Source organism: Bison bison, unplaced genomic scaffold (assembly GCF_000754665.1).
Source record: "Bison bison bison isolate TAMUID 2011002044 unplaced genomic scaffold, Bison_UMD1.0 scf7180017864215, whole genome shotgun sequence".
NCBI classification, from domain to species: domain Eukaryota; kingdom Metazoa; phylum Chordata; class Mammalia; order Artiodactyla; family Bovidae; genus Bison; species Bison bison.
This window is the reverse complement of record NW_011494787.1, coordinates 5155115-5176649: the sequence shown is the minus strand read 5'-3', so window position 1 is coordinate 5176649 and position 21535 is coordinate 5155115. Positions and strand designations below refer to the sequence as shown.

Here is a 21535-nt window from a genome sequence, read left to right as displayed (position 1 = left end):
TCCAGATTACTTGAACCAATCATATTACCTAGGTTTTAGCCTCTCGATTTTTGTTCACCACGTAGGAAATCATTCTGCTGTGTTGTATACTGAGATATAGCTGTAAGCAAAATGACTGGGAGATTAGGTAGTGTGTTGGAGCTAACAGACTCAGGACTCAGCCAGGTTCTTTGCTGCTTCATCCCCAGCTCCACCCTCATCCTTGACCTAAATACCCTCTCAGAGACAGGCAGGAGCGGAGCAGCCAGGCCTCAAGAGCCCTGTTTTTGAGCTACTTAGGGCAGTGAATTTGGAGTAGATTCTGAAGGGAAAGCATGTCCAAATGCATAGAACAGCTGAAATCAATGGCTCGACCTTTAGATTTGGGGTACTAGAAAAATTCCTAATTCTTTCCAGTCTCTAATACAGGGTCCTTCCTCTCTTGATTCAAACCTAATGATTAGGTTTTATATTTATCCAATGGGAACACGTATGACTGCTCCATTATTCTATCTGATTGTGCTGCAGATGTAAGATTCTTTGCAACAACACAAACTATGTCTAATCATACCCTTTTACTTTCCTAATACACATAGGTTGGAGCTCAGTAAATGTTGAGTAAACAAATTTATCCAGTGACCTCTGGACCATGATAGTGACACAGGATCCTGTTTTTACTGTCCAGCAATATATTTTATGTATAAATACCTGTATCAATAGACCTCTCCCTCTGTGTGTATACTTATATATGTGTATGTATATATATTGATTTATATATATAAATGTTTGAATGAAAGACCTTGAGGGACCCAGTTCCACTGGGTCACTGATAGCCCTGAATCTATTTATAGATTCATTACTGATAAAGTTGCCAGCTGTACAATTAACTCTATGATCACTGGCCAGTCCTCAGTTTCCTCATTTACAAAATGACTAGATTAAATAATCACTAAGGTAGGAAAACTTTTCAACTCCATAATTGTATTTTTTTTCTCTTTAGTAAGAAATGACGTGTGTTTTTGAGAGCTATACTATTATTGTTTGAACTTTGTGCCAGTTTTTCCCCTAATGCAGGAATCACAAATGAAATCTACTAAGGGGCTGGGAATTTGTACTTGCTTTTAAAATTCAGAGCAGCTATTGAAACTGGTGTCGTTTCACTTCAATTACTTATCATTTAGACACAGACATTCAACATGGTGGGGCCAGCCTGACCCCCAGAGGAGCCTGCCCTGCTCCTGTTATTTCAAAAAAGAAACTGAAAGCTGCCCAGATCGCCACTTCTGGAATCCTTAAGGACACTTCCTCTTTGGTGGAAAAGAGGCCTGCCAGCTCATTATGGCTTCATAGATGCTTTTATAGACTCTCAGGATATGCTTGATAGTAGTGACAGTCTGCCCTAGTCAGCCTCACCATTTCCAGAGTGACGTGTTCCTGGTGTTTTTGTTTTTCTTTTTTTTCTCTTTTAATACTGGGGTATTAAATGTTGTGTGATTGTCCCCATCAGGAAAGTAGGTGTTCATGTCATTAACGTGCTGATTTTGTTCATGAAAGAGTAAACTGCCAGTATGGTACAGTACTAACTGGGTGGTTTTTTGGTTTTTGTTTTTTTCCTCTTCCTTTTACCAGCAGAAAAAGACCCTAAATTGTGCCTTTGGATTAACATCTTCTCCTTTCACATTTGAATTTCAAAGCCCTCTTTATATGAGCGATTCTCAGGGTTTCCATTACTGACAGCTGCCTTTAGGTGTGTCCCTGTGACTTTGTGACTTCCCTGGTGGCCCAGACGGTAAAGAGTCGGCCTGCAATGCAGGAGACCTGGGTTCAATCCCTGGGTCAGGAAAATCCCCTGGAGGAGGGCACAGCAGCCCGCTCCAGTATTCTTACTTGGAGAATCCGACGGACAGAGGAGCCTGGTGGGCTACACAGCCCATGGGGTCACAGAGAGTCGGGCATGACTGAGTGACTAACACACACACGGTGACTTTGTGGTGGGCATCTCTTCCTTTCAGCTCTTTGAGAGTTCTCTGTGTCCTGCCAGCACTCAGAATCTCACTCGTGCTCCAACAATAGCCTCCCCCACACCTGGCCTTCCTGACCAAGGTGAGCACACTGTCTCTGTCATTTGACCTCTCTTTCAGATGCTCCCACCTTCCTGAAGCAAAAGAAGAGTCTTCACATTTAATTTCTTACCTGATAATTTTTGATTAGCACCCAAGTATTCAATTTTTATGAATGCTAAGGGGAAGAGCCAGACAATAGGCACCAAGTCTTATTTTTAGACAACTCCTTTGCAGTACAAATAAACAGCACTTGGGAAGAGCCAAGTCTCACTCATCTGAGTAAAAGAACAGGGGTTGTTGCCTGCCCTGTATCAGGATCTCCTCCTCTTTGGTCTGCAGTGCAGTCCCACTTTGGTTTAATTAATCCATTAAGGTCTATCTTAACCCTAGTCAGTAATGATGGAGGGGCTCACCGGAGCCATCCAGAATGGGAGAAATTAGATGGATAATGATTTTTGTGCTGATGATGTGTTCTGTCTTTTTATATAGTTGATCCCGTGAGGGACATATTTCTTTGGTGTATTCCTGCTGATGTTCTCAAGACAGATATATTACAGAGAAATAAATCAGACTATGAGATTTTTCTAGTGTCTAATTCTTGGTGTGTAAATTTAGTGTTTTAAAGTCAAAGCTATTTTTAAAAATATATTTTTATCAATATAATATTAAATAATCAAGAGGATGAGAGAAATTTGAGTAACTCTCATTTGAGTATTATTTTTATTACACTTAGACTCTGTTATAGAATATTTATGTTAATAGTCTTCTTCTGATTGCTCCCTCCTCCAAGAGTAAACTGTTTAAGATGATTCCTCTTCAGTCCAATTCAACAAGTGTTTATTGATGCCTACCACATGCATAACAGTTGACAGTTCCCCAAAATCAGGAGACTTAAGTAGCTTTATATGTCTTAAAGTAACAAAACAAGACCGTGTGTGTGTGTGTGTGTGTGTGTGTGTATACACACATATATACTATTTAAAATTAAGACCTGTATTTGCAATGCAACAAATTAATCAAACTGTATTGGGTGAGTACCCACTATATTTTTTCCTGCCATCAGTGGAATTTATAAGCAATTATAACGTACATTTATTTTTTTATATTTATTAATTTATTTGGCTGGAGCAGGTCTTAATTACGTCATGCAAGATCTTTAGCGCTGGCATGTGAACTCTTAGTTTTGGCATGTGGGATTTATTTCCCTAAGCAGGGATCGAACCTGGACCCCCTGCATTGAGAGCATGGAGTATTAGCCGCTGAACCACCAGGGAAGTCCCATAAAATACTTTTAAAGTACAATAAATCTTTTAAAGTGTGGTAAAGCGGATGCAGTGGTTTTTACCTTGTTTAAGAGGATTGGCCACTGGTTGACAGCAATCTTGAAAGTCTCTCTAGCAGAAGCAGCCTTTAAGTAATCATTTGAAGGAAGGAGAGATGTTCTTCAGTGCTGAGGAATTATTCCACAGACACAGGCTTGTGTGGGAAAGATTCAGAGATGTACTTTTCCACGTAAAGGAACGACTGTCAATGGGAAGAAGCCAAAAGGCAAAGGAGATGTCCTTAGTGGATATAGGGGGACCTTCATGGCACCATTTTCTGAGAGATTAAATGAGCAATATAAATATAAATAAAATATAAATATAAAACCTATAAAAGGCTTTCAGTGCTGATAGTCTGGAATTCATAACTGATCTTAAGTAGGATAGAAATCCTCTGGAGGACTAAAAAGGGAACTATGACAATCAAACCATTGAGAAGATGTTTAGAGTGAGGAGGCAATTTTCATATCCTACGTATAGTGTGATCAAGAGTTGTGCTGTGCTCTGCTTAGTTGCTCAGTTGTGTCCAACTCTTTGTTAACCTCATGGACCATAGCCTGCCAGGCTCCTCTGTCCCTGGGGATTCTCCAGGCAAGAATACTGGAGTCGGTATCCTATCCCTTCTCCAGGGGATCTTCCCGACCCAGAAATTGAACTGGGGTCTCCTGCATTGCAAGTGAATTCTTTACCAGCTGAGCTACCAGGGAAGCCTGATCAAGAGATAGCCAATGATAATAATAAAAAATGTGTGTTTGAGTTAAGATCATTTTAAGAAATTTTTTATATACTTACATACATATAAGAAGCAAAAAAAAAAAAAAAAATTCCAGCAGATTAGTTGATTTTTGTTTTTCAGATTTATTTGGTTGGTTTTTTAATTAGTTTTTCATTGACGTATAGTTGCTTTACAATGCTGTGTTAGTTCCTGCTGTACAGCAAAGTGAGTCAGCTATATATACACATATTTCCACTCTTTTTCAGATTCTATTCCCACATAGATATTTACAGAGTATTGAATAGAGTTCCCTGTGCTATTCAGTAGGTTCTTATTAGTTATATAGTGTGTAAGTCAACCCCATCTCCCAATTCATCCTTCCTCCCCTTCCGCCTTCGGTAACCACAAGTTTGTTTCTATGTCTGTGACTCAACTTCTCTTTTGTAAATAGGTTCATTTGTACCATTTCTTTAAGATTCTATATATAAGTGATATCATACGATATTTGTCTTTCTTTATCTGACTTACTTCACTCAATATGACAATTTCTAGGTTCATCCATGTTGCTGCAAATGGCATTATTTTGCTCTTTTTATGGCTGAGTAATATTCCATTGGATATATGTATCATATCTTCTTTATCTTTTGTTGATGGACGTGGAAGCAAACTATTTTATTACAGAAAGTTTAGCAGAAGTTTGGGGATTTGGATGGTGTCATGGACTGTGGTTTTGTAGCATTTGAATAGCAGAATGATTTAAAAGGAAAGAGAGAATGCTCTGTAGGGAATTTGAGGTGCTAGCAGAACTTCTAATCAAAGGTATTCTGAAGTGTTGACTAAGTAACTTAATTAACCATAACTAAAAGAGGCAGATTATAGGAAAAGATGAATGTGTGCATCAACCCCTCAAATGCATGAATATAAGAAGAAAAAAAGTATGAACTTTAAGATGATGCCTTTCAAGGGACAACCCAGTTAGGAGACAGTAAAGGAATGTTGAGGTAACAATTGAAGGGATAAAACTGAGCCAAGATTTTAAACGTCAGAAGAAAGGACTAAGAAGTCATTTTTGAGAAGCTTTTTAGAGAAACAAGAAATTGAAGGCATGTTGCAGTGCTCTCTTAGCCAATGCTCAAACTCTGTATGTGGGGGAAAAGGAAGCCTCAAAGAGAGAAGTGGTCATGTAAGCAAAGCTAACTTGTAGACGAACCAGAACTAGGTCATAAGGTGTTTGATCCCAGTGACGTGCTCCGTCCGTGTGCTGTGCTCCCTCCATGAAGGACCTGTCCACTCACTTCTGTGCATGTCATGAATTAAGCAAAGAAAGGCTGAATTTGTAGAGACCAGACTGGCACAAACTGACTTGTGTAAATCCATTGATAAGAGAAAAGGAGAGGGTGATGTTGAAATCTCCATCACTCTATCAGCTGTGGCCAGGATGGTCAACAGAATAAGGGGAATGAATAGTTTTTAGTATTTCAGAGCAACTTCTGATTGCCTGCTAAGTATCAGGATCATGTGTAAACAGGCACAAGATGCACAAAAGTCTTGCAAGTGTAGAAGCATATTTATATTTTGTTTAAAATATCAACTCTTTTCGGCTTGATCCTTGACATTGAGGGGAAATTCTAGGGGCTGCATACTGAATTAAAATAATTAAAATTGAACCTAGACTTAGCTGGTTTAAAAAAAAAAAAAGACCGAAACTGAAGAATATGACACTCTAACCTAAACTGAGAAGCTAGTTTTCTTTGGACCTTGACTGGCTTTCTTCAGTACAGCCATGCAAAGACTTGGCCAACGCTATGGTCCAGAAAACATGTCGTGCTTTGCTTGTTAAATATTTTTAAATTGGCCCCTTTTCTTCAGGAAGACCTCCTAGGTTTTGCCTGAGTAAGGACCATAAACTTGAGTCCATGCTAACTACAACTGTAAAGATCTTGAGAGAGATGGACGAGATTCTGTGTGATTGTGACACGTTGAAGGGGGCTCTCCTGCATAATGTGATCCATGTCTTTCAGAATAGAGCTTTGCTCCCATGTTAATACATTCTGGAAATTGCTCAAGAGGCAGCTTTGGCATTAGAATAGCAACTTTCAAAGCAGTGAACGTCAGCACTTCTATTTCTCCTTCTTCTTGGCGTGCATTACATGAAGCTGGAAAGACTAATTGGCTAAATGAAGGGACTCAGTGTCGCAGAGTTGAAATCCTGGCATGTAAATGGAGAGGTGGGGAGAGACTTGCATGCATATCTATATGGCCTCCCTTTGTGAATTATCATAATAGAAATGGTTCTGCCCCTTCTCTAGTTTCCCTGCGAGATGAGTTGGGGTGTGAAGTGCATGGCACAGAAATTCGCCATGCTTTGTATCTATGATTACTTGTCTCTGTGTGCATCTTTTCCACTCCTAAATTGCATGTTTACTGAAGGTTGCTGAATAATACATTGTTTTAAAAGATGTGTCCCTGAAGTAAGGTTATGACAATTATAATATGACTGCATACAGCTGAATACTATAATGAAAAAAAATCAGTAAATGTCATTTTTAAAAGCAAACAAGGAAATACATTTCTTATTTGCTTTATAGGTATTGTATCTGCTTCCATGACCTCTGCCAAGCATTTATAAGGACTTGATCAATACTTGGATCAGACATATCAAATGAGATTGGTTCCCTGAGACAGCAGTCAACTTGGCATGGAGAGGGAGTGCCAGTCCTCATATCACACATATGCTTTTTGTGAAAGAGTATTTCAAGATAAGCTCTATAACTCACTCTTAACTTTTTAAAAAAAAGCTAAAGTCCAAGACTCATTTGGTTTACCTACCCTGCCTTCTAGCTAGGAAACCTATTATAAAACTTATAATAGGACATCACAGTACGTCATATGAGGATTTAATATCCCCTGAAATATAGCAGAATATTATAACTAAACTAAATCCCTGATGTTTCTTAAACCCCTCTTTTAAATGTTTGATCTGAATTATGGGTGAAGAACATCTATTAATACATCATCTTGCTGAAAACCATTATCAAATCACCTCTTTTTAAAATCTAATCACTTTTTTAATTTAATTTTTTTAACACCAGAAGCATTTTGTATTGGGGTATAGCCAATTAACAATGTTGTGATAATTTCAGGTGAACAGAGAAGGGGCTCAGCCATACATATACATGTTTCCATTCTCCCCCAAACCCCCTTCCCATCCAGGCTGGCACATAACATTGAGCAGAGTTCCAGGTGCTATACAACAGGTTTTTGCTGGTTTTCCATCTTCAATATAGCAGTGTGTACACGACCTTCCCAAAGACCTCAGCTATGCCTTCTCCCGGCAACCATGAGTTCATTTTCTAAGTCTGTGAGTCTCTTTCTATTTTGTAAGTATGTTCATTTGTATCATTTCTTTTTGGATTCCACATGTAAGGGATGTCATATGATATTTCTCCTTCTCTGTCTGGCTTACTTCACTCAGTAAGACACTCTCTAGGTCCATCCATGTTGTTGCAAATGGCCTTATTTCATTCTTTTTAATGGCTGAGTAATATTCCATTATATATATATTTATACCACATTGTTATCTTTTCCTCTGTCAGTGGATATTTAGGCTGTTTCCATGTCTTGGCCATCATAAAGAGTGCTCAATGAACATTGGGGAGCATGTATCTTTTCAGGCCATATTTTTCTCTGGGTATATGCCCAGGAGTGGGATTGCAGGGTCATATGGTAGCTCTATTTTTAGTTTTTTAAGAAACCTCCATATTGTTCTCCATAGTGCATGAACCAATGTACATTCCGACCAACAGTGCAGGAGGTGTCCTTCTCTCCACACCCTCTCCAGTATTTGTTGTTTGTGGATTTTTTTGATGATAGCCATACTGACCAGTGTGAGGTGATATCTCATTGCGGTTTTGATTTTCGTTTATCTAATAACTAGCGATTTTGAACATCTGTTCATGTGCTTATTGGCCACCTCTATGTCCTCTTTAGAGAAATGTCTGTTCAGCAATTCTGCCTGGTTCTTAAGTGGGTTGTTTGTTTTGATGCTATTAAGTGTCATAAGCTGTTTATAAATTTTGGAGACTAATCTCTTATCAGTCACATCATTTGCCGATATTTTCTCCCAATCTGTAGGTTGTCTTTTTATTCTGTTTATTGCTTCCTTTGCTGTGCAAAAGTTTTTGAGTTTACGTAGGTCCCATTTGTTTACTTTTGCTTTTATTTCGATTATTCAGGGAGATGGATTTAAAAAGATTTTGCTGTGATTTATGTCAGGGAGTGTTCTGCCTATGTTTTCCTCTAAGAGTTTTGTAGTGTCCAGTCTAACATTTAGGTCTCTAATCCATTTTGAGCTCATCTTTGTGTATGGGGTTAAAGAATGGTCTAGTTTCATTCTTTTACATGTGGCTGTCCAGTTTTCCCAGCACTATTTGTTGAAGAGACTGTCTTTCCAACACTGTGTAGTCTTACCTCTTTTGTCATAGATTAAGTGACTGTGGGTGCATGGGTTTATTTCTAGATTTTCTATTCTGTTCCATTGATCTATATTTCCATTTTTGGAAATATAGCACCATACTGTTTTAAATGCTGTAGCTTTGTAGTATAGTCTGAAATCAGGGAGCCTGATTCCTCCAGTTCCATTTTTCTTTTGCAAGACTGCTTTGGCTATTCAGGGTTTTTTGTGTCTCCATGAGAAATGCTGGGCTGGATGGGATGAAGCACAAGCTGGAATCAAGATTGCTGGGAGAAATATTAATAACCTCAGATATGCAGATGACACCACCCTTATGGCAGAAAGTGAAGAAGAACTAAAGAGCCTCTTGATGAAAGTGAAAAAGGAGAGTGAAAAAGTTGGCTTAAAGCTCAACATTCAGAAAACGAAGATCATGACATCCAGTCCCATCACTTCATGGCAAATAGATGGGGAAACAGTGGAAACAGTGGCTGACTTTATTTTGGGGGGCTCCAAAATCACTGCAGATGGTGATTGCAGCCATGAAGTTAAAAGACACTTACTGCTTGGAAGGAATGTTATGATCAACCTAGACAGCATATTAAAAAGCAGAGACATTACTTTGCCAACAAAGGTCCATCTAGTCGAGGCTATGGTTTTTCCAGTAGTCATGTATGGATGTGAGAATCAGACTATAAAGAAAGCTGAGCTCCGAAGAACTGATGCTTTTGAACTGTGGTGTTGGAGAAGACTCTTGAGAGTCCCTTGGACTGCAAAGAGATCCAACCAGTCCATCCTAAAGGAAATCAGTCCTGGGTGTTCATTGGAAGGACTGATGTTGAAGCTGAAACTCCAATACTTTGGCCACCTGATGCAAAGAACTGACTCATTTGAAAAGACCCTGATGCTGGGAAAGATTGAGGGCTGGAGGAGGAGGGGACAACGGAGGATGAGATGGTTGGATGGCATCACTGACTCAATGGACATGAGCTTGGGTGAGCTCCAGGAGTTGGTGATGGACAGGGAGGCCTGGCGTGCTGCAGTTCATGGGGTCGTGAAGAGTCGAACATGACTGAGCAACTGAACTGAACTGAACTGAACTGACACAAATTTTGAGACTTTTTATTCTAGTTCTGTGGAAAATCCGTTGGTAATTTGATAGAGATGGCATTGAATCTGTAGATTGCCTTGGGTAGTATAGTCATTTTGACAATATTGATTCTTCCAATCCATGAACATGGTATATCGTTCCATCTGTTTATATCTTCTTCGAGTTCTTTCATCAGCATCTTAGATTTCAGAGTACAGGTCTTTTGTCTCCTTAGGTAGGTTTATTCCTAGGTATTTTATTCTTTTTGATGCAATGGTAAATTGTATTGCTTCTTGAATTTCTCTTTCTGATTTTTCATTGTTAGTGTATTGAAATGCAATAGATTTCTGTGGATTAATTTTGTAACCTGCAACTTTACCAAATTCATTGATGAGTTCTAGTAGTTTTCTGTTAGCATCTTCAGGATCTTCTATATATAGTATATCATGTTATCTGCAAATGGTGATAGTTTAACTTCTTCTTTTCCAGTTTGGATTCCTTTTACTTATATTTCTTCTCTGATTGCTGTAGCTAGAACTTCCAAAACTATGTTGAATAAAAATGGTGAAAGTGGGCATCCTGTCTTGTCTCTATGTTAAAGTGGATGCTCTCAGCTTGTCACCATTAAGTATGATGCTAGCTGTAGGTTTGTCATATATGGCCTTTATTATATTGAGGTATGTACCCTCTATGCCCACTTTGTGAAGAGTTTTCATCATAAATGGGTGCTGAATTTTGTCAAAAGCCTTTTCTGCATCTATAGATAATTATATGGGTTTTATTCTTTAATTTGTTGATATGGTGTATCACATTGATTGATTTGCAGATATTAAAAAATCCTTGCATCCCCAGGATGAATCCTAGTTGATCATGGTGTATGATCTTTTTTAATGTATTGTTGGATATGGATTGCTAGTACTTTGTTGAGGATTTTTGCATCTATGTTCATCAGTGGTATTGGCCTGTAATTTTATTTTTTTGTGGTATCTTTGTCTGGTTTTGGTATCAGGGTAATGGTGTCCTCATGAAATGAACTGGGAAGTTTTCCTTCCTCTGCGACTTTTTGGAACTGCTTCAGAAGGATAGGTGTTAACTCTTTTCCAAATGTTTGATAAAATTCACCTGTGAAGCCATTGGGTCCTGGACTTTTGCTTGTTGGGAAGTTTTTAATCATGGATTCAATTTCAGTGCTTATGATTCAGTGCTTATGGTCTGTTCATATTTTCTGTTTCTTCCTGTTTCAGTCTAGGGAGACTGTGCCTTGCTAAGAAATTGTCCATTTCTTCCAGGTTGTCCGTTTTATTGGCATACAGTTGTTCATAGTAATCTCATATGATTCTTGGTATTTCTGTGAAGTCAGTTGTAACTTCTCCTTTTTCAATTCTAATTTTACTGATTTGAATCCTCCCCCCTTTTTTCTTGATGAGTCTGGCTAAAGGTTTATCACTCTTGTTTATCTTTTCAAAGAACCAGCTTTTAGTTTCATTGATGTTTGCAATTGTTTTCTTTGTCTCTGTTTCACTTATTTCTGCTCTGATTTTTATGGTTTCCTTCCTTCTACTAACTTTAGGTTTTGTTTGTTCTTCTTTCTCTAGTTGTTTTAGATGTGAGGCTAGGTTGTTTATTTGAGATTTTTCTTGTCTCTTGAGGTAAGACTGTATTGCTATAAACTTCCCTCTTAGAAGTGCTTTTGCTGTATGTCATAAGTTTTGGACCATTGTGCTTTCATTTTCATTTGTCTCTAGGTATTTTTTTATTTCTTCTTTCATTTCTTCAGTGATCCAATGGTTGTTTAGTAGTGTACTGTATAGCTGCCACATGTTTGTGTTTCTTACAGTTTTCTTCTTGTAGTTTATTTCTAGTCTCATAGTGTGATCAGAAAAGAAGCCTGATATTATTTCAATTTTCTTAAATTTACCAAACCTTACTTTGTGCCCAGCATATGGTCAATCCTAGAGAATTGCTAGGATTGGTTGCTTTTGAATGGAATGTTCTATAAGTATCAGTTAGGCCCAACTCATCTAAAGCATCATTTAAGGCCCGCATTTCCTTACTGATATTCTATCTGGATGATCTGTCCATTGATGAAAGTGGGGCATTAAAGCCCCCCACTATTATTGCATTGCTGTCGATTCCTCCCTTTATGTTTTTCAGTATTTGCCTTACATATTGAGGTGATCCTATATTGGGTGCATATATATTTATAATTTTTATATCTTCTTCTTGGATTGAACCTTTGATAATTATGTAAAGTCCTTCTTTGTCTCTTATAACAGTCTTTGTTTTAAAGCCTATTTTGTCTGATATGAGTATTGCTACTCCAGCTTTCCTATGATTTCCATTTGTGTGAAATACCTTCTTCAGTATTTGCTTCAGTATTACCTTCATCCCCTTAATTTCAGTCTGTCAGTGTCCCTAGGTATGAAGTAGTCTCTTGAAGACAACATATATGTGGATCTTGTTTTTGTATCCACTCAGCCAGTCTGTGTCTTTTGGTTGGTACATTTAATCCATTTACATTTAAGCTAATTATCAATATATATGATCTTATTACCATTTTGTTAATTGTTTTGGGTTTACTTTTTTGTAGATTTTTTCCTTCTCTTGTGTTTCCTGCCTAGAGAAGTTCCTTTAGCATTTGTTGTAAAACTGGTTTAGTGGTGCTGAATTCTCTTAACTTTTGTTTGTCTGGAAAACTTTTGATTTCTCCATCAAATCTGAATGAGAGTCTTGCTGGGTAGAGTATTCTTGGTTCTAGGTTCTTTCCTTTCATCACTTGGAATATATTGTGCCATTGCCTTCTGGCTTGTAGGGTTTCTGTTGAAAGATTGGCTGGTAACCTTATGGATTTTCCATTGTATGATATTTGTCTTTTTTCCCTTGCTGCTTTTAATAATTCATCTTTGTCTTTAATCTTTGTCAGTTTGATTGTAATGTGTCACGGTATGTTCCTCATTGGATTTATCCTGCCTGGGACTCTCTGTGATTCCTGGACATGGTTGACTATTTCCTTTCCCATGTTAGGGAAGTTTTCAACTATTATCTCTTCAAATATTTTCTCGGGTCCATTCTCTCTCTCTTCTTCTTCTTCTGGGACCCCATAATGTGAACGTTGGTGCATTTAATGTTGTCCCAGAGGTCTGTTAGGCTGTCTTAATTTTTTTCATTCTTTTTTCTATATTCTGTTTTGCAGCACTGATATCCATCATTCTATCTTCCAGGTCACTTATCTGTTCTTCTGCCTCAGTTATTCTGATACTGATTCCTTTTAGTGTATTGTTCATCTCTGTCTGTTTGTTCTTTAGTTCTTCTAGGTCTTTGGTAAATATTTCTTGCATCTTCTCAATGTTTGCCTCCATTCTTTTTCTGAGATCCTGAATTATCTTCACTATCATTATTCTGATTTTTTTTTTTTCCCTGAGAGGTTGCCTATCTCCATTTCATTTAGTTGATTTTCTGGAGATTTATCTTGTTCCTTCATCTGGGACATAATCCTATTTCTTTTCATTTTGGGTAGCTTTCTGTGATTGTGATAGTTCTAGAGGCTGATGGGATTTCAGTTCTTATTTCTTCTTTCTGCTTTCTTGTGGATGAGGATAAGAGGCATGTGCAAGCTTCCTGATGGGAGGGACTTGGCTGTGGGGGCAACAGGTCTTGCTCTGATGGGCAGGGCTGTTCTCAGTAAAACTTTAATCCAAATGTATGCTGATGGATGGGACTGTGCTCTCTCCCTGTTAGTTGTTTGGCCAGAGGCACCCAGTCCTGGAGTCAATAAGTTCCTATAGTAGGGCTATTGGTGACCTCCAAGAGCGCTCATGCCATAATGCAACTCCCAGGACTGTTGCTGTCAGTGCTCCCTATCTCTGTGGCAGGCCACTGCTAACCCATACCTCTGCAGGAGATCCTCAAACACTCACAGGTAGGTCTGGCTCAGTCTCCTGTGGGGTCACACCTTGGGTCCTGGTGTGCACAAGATTTTGTTTGTGCCCTCCAAAAGTCTGTTACCCCTAGTCCTATGGAAGCTCTGTAATCAAATCCCGCTGACCTTCAAAGTCAGATTCCCTGGGGATTCCCAGTCTCTTGGCCGAATTCCAGGCTGGGAGCCTGATGTGGGGCCTAGAACCTTCACAACAGTGTGAGAACTTCTTTGGTATTATTTTTCTCCAGTTTTCCCACCCAGCAGGGCTTGATTTTATTGTAATTGTTCTTCTCCTACCATTTCATTGTGGCCTTTCCTTTGTCCTTGGATGTGGGGTATCTGTTTTTGATGGGTTCCAGTATCTTCCTGCTGATGGTTGTTCAACAGCTAGTTGCAGTTTTGGTGCTCTTTAAATCACCTCTTAAAATATTTGAGGCAAGGAAGGAGGGAGAGTTCTTTGACCTTTGCCCTGAACTCTCTTTAAGCTTTTCCCATCTCCATTAATTATGGAACTCTGAATCCCAAGGTTGATATAAAAGATGGAGTGAATTTAAGTTATCCACCTCTTTGTTAACTTTTGTCATTTTATTTTTAAAGCACATTTTATGCTTAGCAAAATTTATGAGAGCAGAACCTGATACAGTGATGGTCTGCAATATAAATACCCACAGACTTATAATTGTTAAACTGTTGATTGTTGAGAAAATCAATTGAAATCACAGGGTACCATTGTCTGAAATTTTCTGATTAAAGAGTGTTTCATGGAAGCTTATTGCTGAAAAAAGGGTCTTGGTGACTCAACTGAATCCTAGGTGAATTTTAAACATTGGTAAAATCAAATTTGAGGATGCCAAATTTGATTCAAAGGTCAAATATTGAAATGTTTCCCTTTGACTGTGGAAAGAAAGGGCTTGCTTATAGTAGAGCTTGGTTAGAGCAAAAGCCAATCAGTAGGAAGTGTCATTTCCATGTTGTATTCTACCTAAGAAGTGAAAACAATGCATTGAACTTTGACTATTATCAGTCATTGGTCATGGCACTCTAAACATGATGAACCTTACATATATAACAGCTTTCTGTCTAGCAGCTTATTATATAATTTCATTCATCTTATCAGCAAATGAATATACATGAATGTGAATGAATATAAATATACGGATATGCTTCTCTCCACTTAGTGTTACCTATATATTCAGTGGGAATCAAAACCAGATCTAGGTTTGATGTGCAGAATTCACAGACTGTTTTTTTCAAGGCCAGTTGGAGCAAGTTATGTTTAGTTTGATTTTAATCCATTTCAGAACCTAGACATCTTACAAAATGTCTGATCGTATCTTGTTTTTCCTGTAGATTTCTAGAAAGGGAGCTTCACTTGAGGGTGGAGGGTAAATCTGTTCTCTAACAATGAGGTGTTTTTGCTCTGATAATCTCATCAGTCGAATTACCAGAAAATTCATATTCTCTGTCAAACTCACATAAGGCAAGTAATGACAGGTAGCATTATATTCATGAAATGCACTTCCTTGCTGTGTATTCCTCACACAGCAGACCAGAGTTGCTTTCAGAAAACTATAACTGGTGCTTGTAGAAGGTCCTGCCATGATGACACCAGAGAAGCAGCAGCAACAGTTCCAAGGGGGTCTCTGCCCTTTGTTGTCTCAGAGCGGCAGCCAGGTGGGCTTTGAATCCCATCTAGAGAACTTGCAGGACAAGGTAAGACACCCACAGTTCAAGCAAAAGAGGCAGTGGTCTAAGCAAAATGGAGTTAGATAGAATAAAGAATCCCTCAGATTTGGCTTCCTTCTGTGTTCAGCAGAGCTAGGGAGGGGCTGCAGAAACAGCTGGGACACTGAGGTACCCTGGTACTCGGCCAGTGCCAGCAGCAGACGAGGCCTCAGGCTCCTTCTGTGGGAGACTGCACCAGGATACAGGCGGAAGCAAAATGAGGTGTCGAGGAGAGAGGGGAAGAGGCAAAGTGATGCCAACCAGATGAGAGACACTGAGGAAAGGGAGTGTGTTCCCTCAGAGGTTTAACAAGCAGAGAGAGCTGGGAAAAAAAAAAAAAAAACTCTAGCCTTAAAATGATTTTAATGTCTTTTTTCCTTCATCAAGAAATTACCATTCTGAAAGTTATGTTTTGGAGTATGTCCTGAGGTATGCCTAAATCAGGAATGCATTTTCATGGCTGAGTTATAAACCCATCATAATAGTGAGGGGTTAAAATGAAATGCCTTCAACAGATAACCTATACCTACTGAAGGCTTAAAGCTCGATTAGCCCAGCTATTAAAACCAGGAGGACAAACTGTTTCTTCCCTGGATGCAAAAGCTGTTAGGCTACAGCCTGACCCAGTACAAAAGTTTTCTGAATCTCTCTCCACTTTACAAAACGTCGGCTCATTGCTGCCGTCTGCAGTGAAGCTGTTTACAGCTCTGTGCTAAGTGGAAAGTTCAAATCAATTATTGTCCATTAGAGTTTAGGTATAACTGATGAAATATCCCCAGAGGAGTATTGTAAATGTATCAAGACATCCTTCCCCATTATAGAAATGGGGACGCATAGTGAATTACTTACCTTCTCTCTTACCCTTAATGCCTCTGAAAGGCTGCTGGGCAGACAGAGTTTATCTTGTCTTGCTGGGATTTCATGTGAGGACTTTACCATTTGGTGAACACGTGTAGTGAGCTGACAGAAATTCCAGGTTCCAACTACCTTTACAGCCCCATAAACTCCTTTGTGGACATAAGGGCCTAAGAAATAATAGTAATCAACGAAAACCCTAAAAATCCTTTAAAAAATGACTAAAACTGCAACCCAGAAGTTCCCTGTAATCGGGTTCTTTTAGAAATGATAAGTTTTTTGTTAATCAAGTGGGAAAAGCTTAGACCAAATTTTCAGCAAGTGACAGTAAGATTTAATGTCCGATAAGTCATGCCAGGATGCTTTCTTTCATTAAACTAGGTCTCTGTGTCAAGCTTCAGCAGGGCAGCAAAGGAGACCCACTCACTGCTCAGGTGTAACAGAGATGACATTAATTTCCCAGATTCTATTACTCAGCTATAGAACTAAACAGTGCTTTTCACCCTGCAAAGACCAGAACTAAGAGAAAAAAGAGGGTCGTCTGATTTGTGATCTGCTATAACAGGAGATGGAATAGAGGTACTTGACTTTCTTTAAAGGTTGTTTCTACTTAATCTCTTCCCTTAGTTCTGCCCCATAGTAATTTCTGTGCCCTAGAGATCCTAAGGCTGAAATACATGTGGACTCATCTCATCCTGGGAAGGCCTGGGTACAGTACTCCTCAAGGTTCTATGATTTTTCAAAATCCAAAAGTGACAGAAAGGTCAAGGAGGCATCATTCTCTGAAATCAACCTTTCCTTCCTCCATGCCCACAGGTGGGCAAGACACCTTTTTACTCAGAGCTGGTCCTTTCCATCTCCAATGGCTGCACTGTGGGGAAGCCACAGAATGCATTCCAATACAATCCCACAAGCCAGTTATACTGGGGATAAGAAGCATCTTTAAATGCAACACTGATTTCATTCTTTAACTCCAAGGAGAGCTTCAAGGATGTTCCTTTCTGCTGACAGCTCTGTCCGTGGTGCTAAATAGGAAATTGGCTGGATTACTTCCCTGTGGCCCCATACTGCTTACCCCAAACTCTCCTGGGGCTTCCAGTCATCTGTCTGTAGGGATGCTAATTGCTGTACAGTAAATCTAGTTGAGTTTCCCTGATGGCTCAGTGGTAAAGAATATGCCTGCCAATGCAAGAGACATGGGTTCCCTGAGTCAGGAAGATCCCCTGGAGAAGGAAATAGCAACCCATTCCAGTGTTCTTGCCTGGGAAATCCCATGGACAGAGGAGCCTGGTGAGATACAGTCCACAAAATCGCAAGAGTCAGACATGACTTAGCAACTAAGCAACAGCAACCACAAATCTAGTTGAGGTGAAAACCAAGTTTCTAGGATATTTATTGAGTCAGACTTTCTTCTGGGTCAGTCAGGGGATGAGAGATTTCATGTTGTTTTCCACCTTGATCTAGGTAGATACATGCCTGCCTGCTCAGTCATGTCTGACTCTTTGAGACCCCATAGACTGCAGCCCACCAGGCTCCTGTGTCTATGGAATTTTCCAAGCAAGAATGTTGCAGTGGGTTGCCATTTCCTTCTCCAGGGTATCTTCCTGACCCAGGGATTGAACCTTGGTCTCCCACACTGCTGACGGATTCTTTACCACTGAACCACTATGAAAGTCCTGATCTAGGTAGGTCTGTTGTTTTTTTGAAGTTGACAAGAAGTCCTCTGGAATCTACCCTTGATTGCTAAGCCTTCACTCTTCCACCAAATCAGGTGCTGTGAAAACTGTCACTCCTTCAAAGGGAATAATCTGGCTTCATGCCCATCCAGATTCTCCTCCTCTCATATGTCCACCTATCTACACCATCCACATTACCACCGGCTTCTAATAATTTATGATATTTACAGAATTGGTCCATTTCACACCCACCTGCCATTTGTAGTAATGGCCATTGGCCCTCTACACTCAGCATGCATGGCATATGTTTCTCTTCATTCTGATTTCACTTATTCTACCTGGTATCTCAGTTGTTTTTGCAACTCAGATTTTACAGTTGTTCCCTCTCAGTATGCTAAAAGGGTGATTTTACATGTTATGTTTGAAACTAAAGTTTATTGATTAAAGAATAAATTCTGTAAAGCAGTTAATATTATACAAAGAGAACTGCCTTCAGATTTGCCCCTTGTCTTAATGCCAAAACACTAAGGAACTATACAGAGCCATATCTTTCTTCAGTGTGTAGAGCATCTGGATTCTACATCTGAAAAGCAACTTAAATACAATAGCATTTAAAATGTACTCACAGCACCAAATATATATTTTGACTTATTTTCCTGTCCCATTACTCTGGGTAAGGGTGTGTTTGGTCAGTACTTTTTAAAGCAGCTTCCCTGTTATGAAGCCTGTTTTCCCTGCCCTCTTCTGAATATCAGCCAGCACACCCATTGCTTGCTAATATGCTGCTCAGATTTAAAGAGTAGTCCTGATTTTCAAGTTTTCTTCTAGCCGTTATTTGTGTTTCAAATTATTGTACTGTGTCTGTATTAATTTTCTGTTTCCAAAAGTAAACTCCATGTATTTCAAGGCAGCATGATTTCTTTTTTACATTTTCCAGGGAACTGGTGTTTTTAATGTCATGTGAGGACAACATTACACAATGGATCTTTGGCAGGGATACACAGAAATGAATACCGTGTGCGAACAAACATTAAATGGCAGTCTTAATTACAGAGTTTGACTCTGTTGTTTTTAATGCCCTTCAATTTTATAATTTGATGGAAAATGCATCAACACAGCTATTTTCTTTCTACCCTAAATGATTAAGGATTGATATATCCCCGGGCCATAGTAGCTTGCTAGATTGGTCTGATCAGGTAGGTCTTACATTTCATCCACTAGAGGGCAGTAGGGATACACATCCACACCAACCAATATGTGCAACATATGGTCGATGTGGAAACATAGTAGCCATAGCTTTCCTGTGTATGAAAAATTCCCATTACAGTGTTGCTTCACTTATAATTATATTGAAAGTAAACACTAATTCACAGACAGACTTCGCATATTTTATTTCAACATACCCCACGAGTGTTTTGTCTACTCCCATTTTAAATGCCCTGAGTAATGAAACTTCCACTACTTCCCTTGGGAAACTGTATTAAACCCCAACTGTTTTCACGGCTTGAATTTTTTCTTAATGTCCTCGAGATCTGTCAGTCCTCCTTCAAGCTCATTTAGAACTCTGTTATATACTCTCTTTTCCCTTGCATTAAGGCTAATTCAATCCTGGAAGGCAAGTGTTTATGAAGTTCCTACTATGTGTCAGGCATCACTAAGTGAAGAGACGGTCACAGCTGACAAGGGTTGCAGCTCTGCATTAAATGGATTTGCATGAGTCAGAAAGCTTTTAAAGGAGGAGCTCTCCCAGGCCAAACATCCTCCCCCCCACCTCAAAAAGAAAAGTGGGTCTAAATTCTAAAGTGAGTGAAATGCATAAAGCTGTCACAGCTTGGGGAAATTTTTGTTTGTGCTTTGATTTCTGTTTAAGAACTCAAAAGGTGTTATAAATGTATTATCCAAAGAACAGTGAGGTGCGCGTCTGACACTGCAGTGTATTCATGCTAAGAAAATGACCTGGGTGTTTACTAGCGAAGGTTTGCTCCTTCTTCCTTTTGTAGCTGCTTGTTAGATTAGCTTAAAGCTTCAGCCTCTCTATATCCATTTATAGAGGATTGGAAATGAATCTGAATCTACCCAGGGTAACAGCACCTTCAGACAGATCACGTTGGCTTGCCTATTTTCTTTCCTTGACTTTCTGGGTCCAATCTTGGTCATACTATGCACACTACACAATGGGAAAGAGATCCAGGTTCATTGCGATACTCTGGTTTGCATCATTAGTTTCTTGGCATATACTTTGATTATTAAGTATCTGAGGGGGAGGGTGGAAGAAAGCTGAGCCAAGAGAATTCCTTTAAGGCTAAAACTCACAATTACACAGTTGTTAAAAGTCCTTTCTTCCTTTACATTAGAGACATAGCAAGATTTTTTGCTCTATTGGGTGTATTCATCTGGAAAGATTTCCATAAGGCTGTCCTGATCACCAAGAGCAATCCCTAGATAGACATGTATGCAAACAAGAACTGCTCAGACTCCAAGAGCAAAAATTGAACATTGCATAAATTCTAGAAATGATACTATTTTTTTTTATTAACATCCTTTGAGCCTCGGTAGGAAGTAACCTATTCTCCAGAGTTCTTGAAATAAAGTGCTTTCCTTTGCCAATTAAGAGAGCAGGAATGTGGGTTCATAGACTGTCTTTCTTTAGGAAAATAGCAGGGAAGGGCACAGAATCTACACAATACCTTAGCCCAGGTTTTCTATTGCAAACAAAGCTTAGGTTTGTAGTGCTTGTCACCTATAATAAAATCTACATGGGTATTTTATATGGAAGTAATTAAGTGCAAATGTGCAACAGCCATTTTTGTGTTTTTGTTTGTTTCAAAATACCAGAGGTGATTAGGCCATATTATGAACTAATTACTTACTTAATTTATTTAAGTTGAAATGAGTTTTTGAGTTATACAAGGGCCAAAACAAGAACTCATTAATCCATTCTGCACATCACTGAAAGGAATGAAACAAAGGAGTTTAATGCCTTTATTTTATTTTATTGTGTTACAACACACCAATATTTTGAACACTGATGAGGACCCAAGTGGTCAAAACATCTGTATTTGGTAAGAAAATAAATAAATTCTTTTCTTTCCTACCACTTGGTCCTTTCAGTGGTGTGCTGAAATTCAGAATGAGTTACCAAAGATACTAAAATGTTGTGTCTTTTTTAGTACATTTTCCTATGGAAAGTTTAAAAGACTCTTCAAACATATTTGAAAACAGTAAACAAATAACCTACAAAATTCAATATTTTCTTAAATTTGGAAGTAAACCACAGTCATTCTGGGGCTTGGGACTCTGTACACCAAGTTTCAAACCAGAGCATATTTTGGTATTTTGATGGTTGAGTTATAACCCCCTGAAAAGAGGGACTGCTTGTGTGCAGTAAGGACAGCTGCCTGCAGAACTACAACAGAGCTGCTAAAATAAAACCAGTGTTTACTTGTCACTGCTGGCCAGCCCAAGAGATCTGAGACTTACAGATCTGCTCTGTAAGCCAGCAGAGGAGCTCCATCAGCCCTCTGTGATGGGGTTTTCCCCTCCACATCTATAGCCAGACTCCAAAAGAAAAAGGAAGCACGGCACAGTCATGGAACCAAAAGCAAAACAAAACCCTAGATGTTGGGAGCAAACTGAACATATCCGAGAACATTCATAATTTGAGGCAACTTGTTCTAATGTTCAGTTCTTCATCTTCCAAGGTTCCAGTCCCTCTTTTTAGTTAGTTTTTAAAGTACT

At 39.0% G+C, this 21535-nt stretch overlaps 1 protein-coding gene across 2 annotated transcripts in view; it reads left to right on the top strand.

The window, feature by feature from the left end:
- ZBTB20 (zinc finger and BTB domain containing 20) overlaps positions 1-21535 on the top strand; it is an 851623-nt gene that overhangs the window by 738747 nt on the left and 91341 nt on the right. The window lies entirely within an intron of this gene.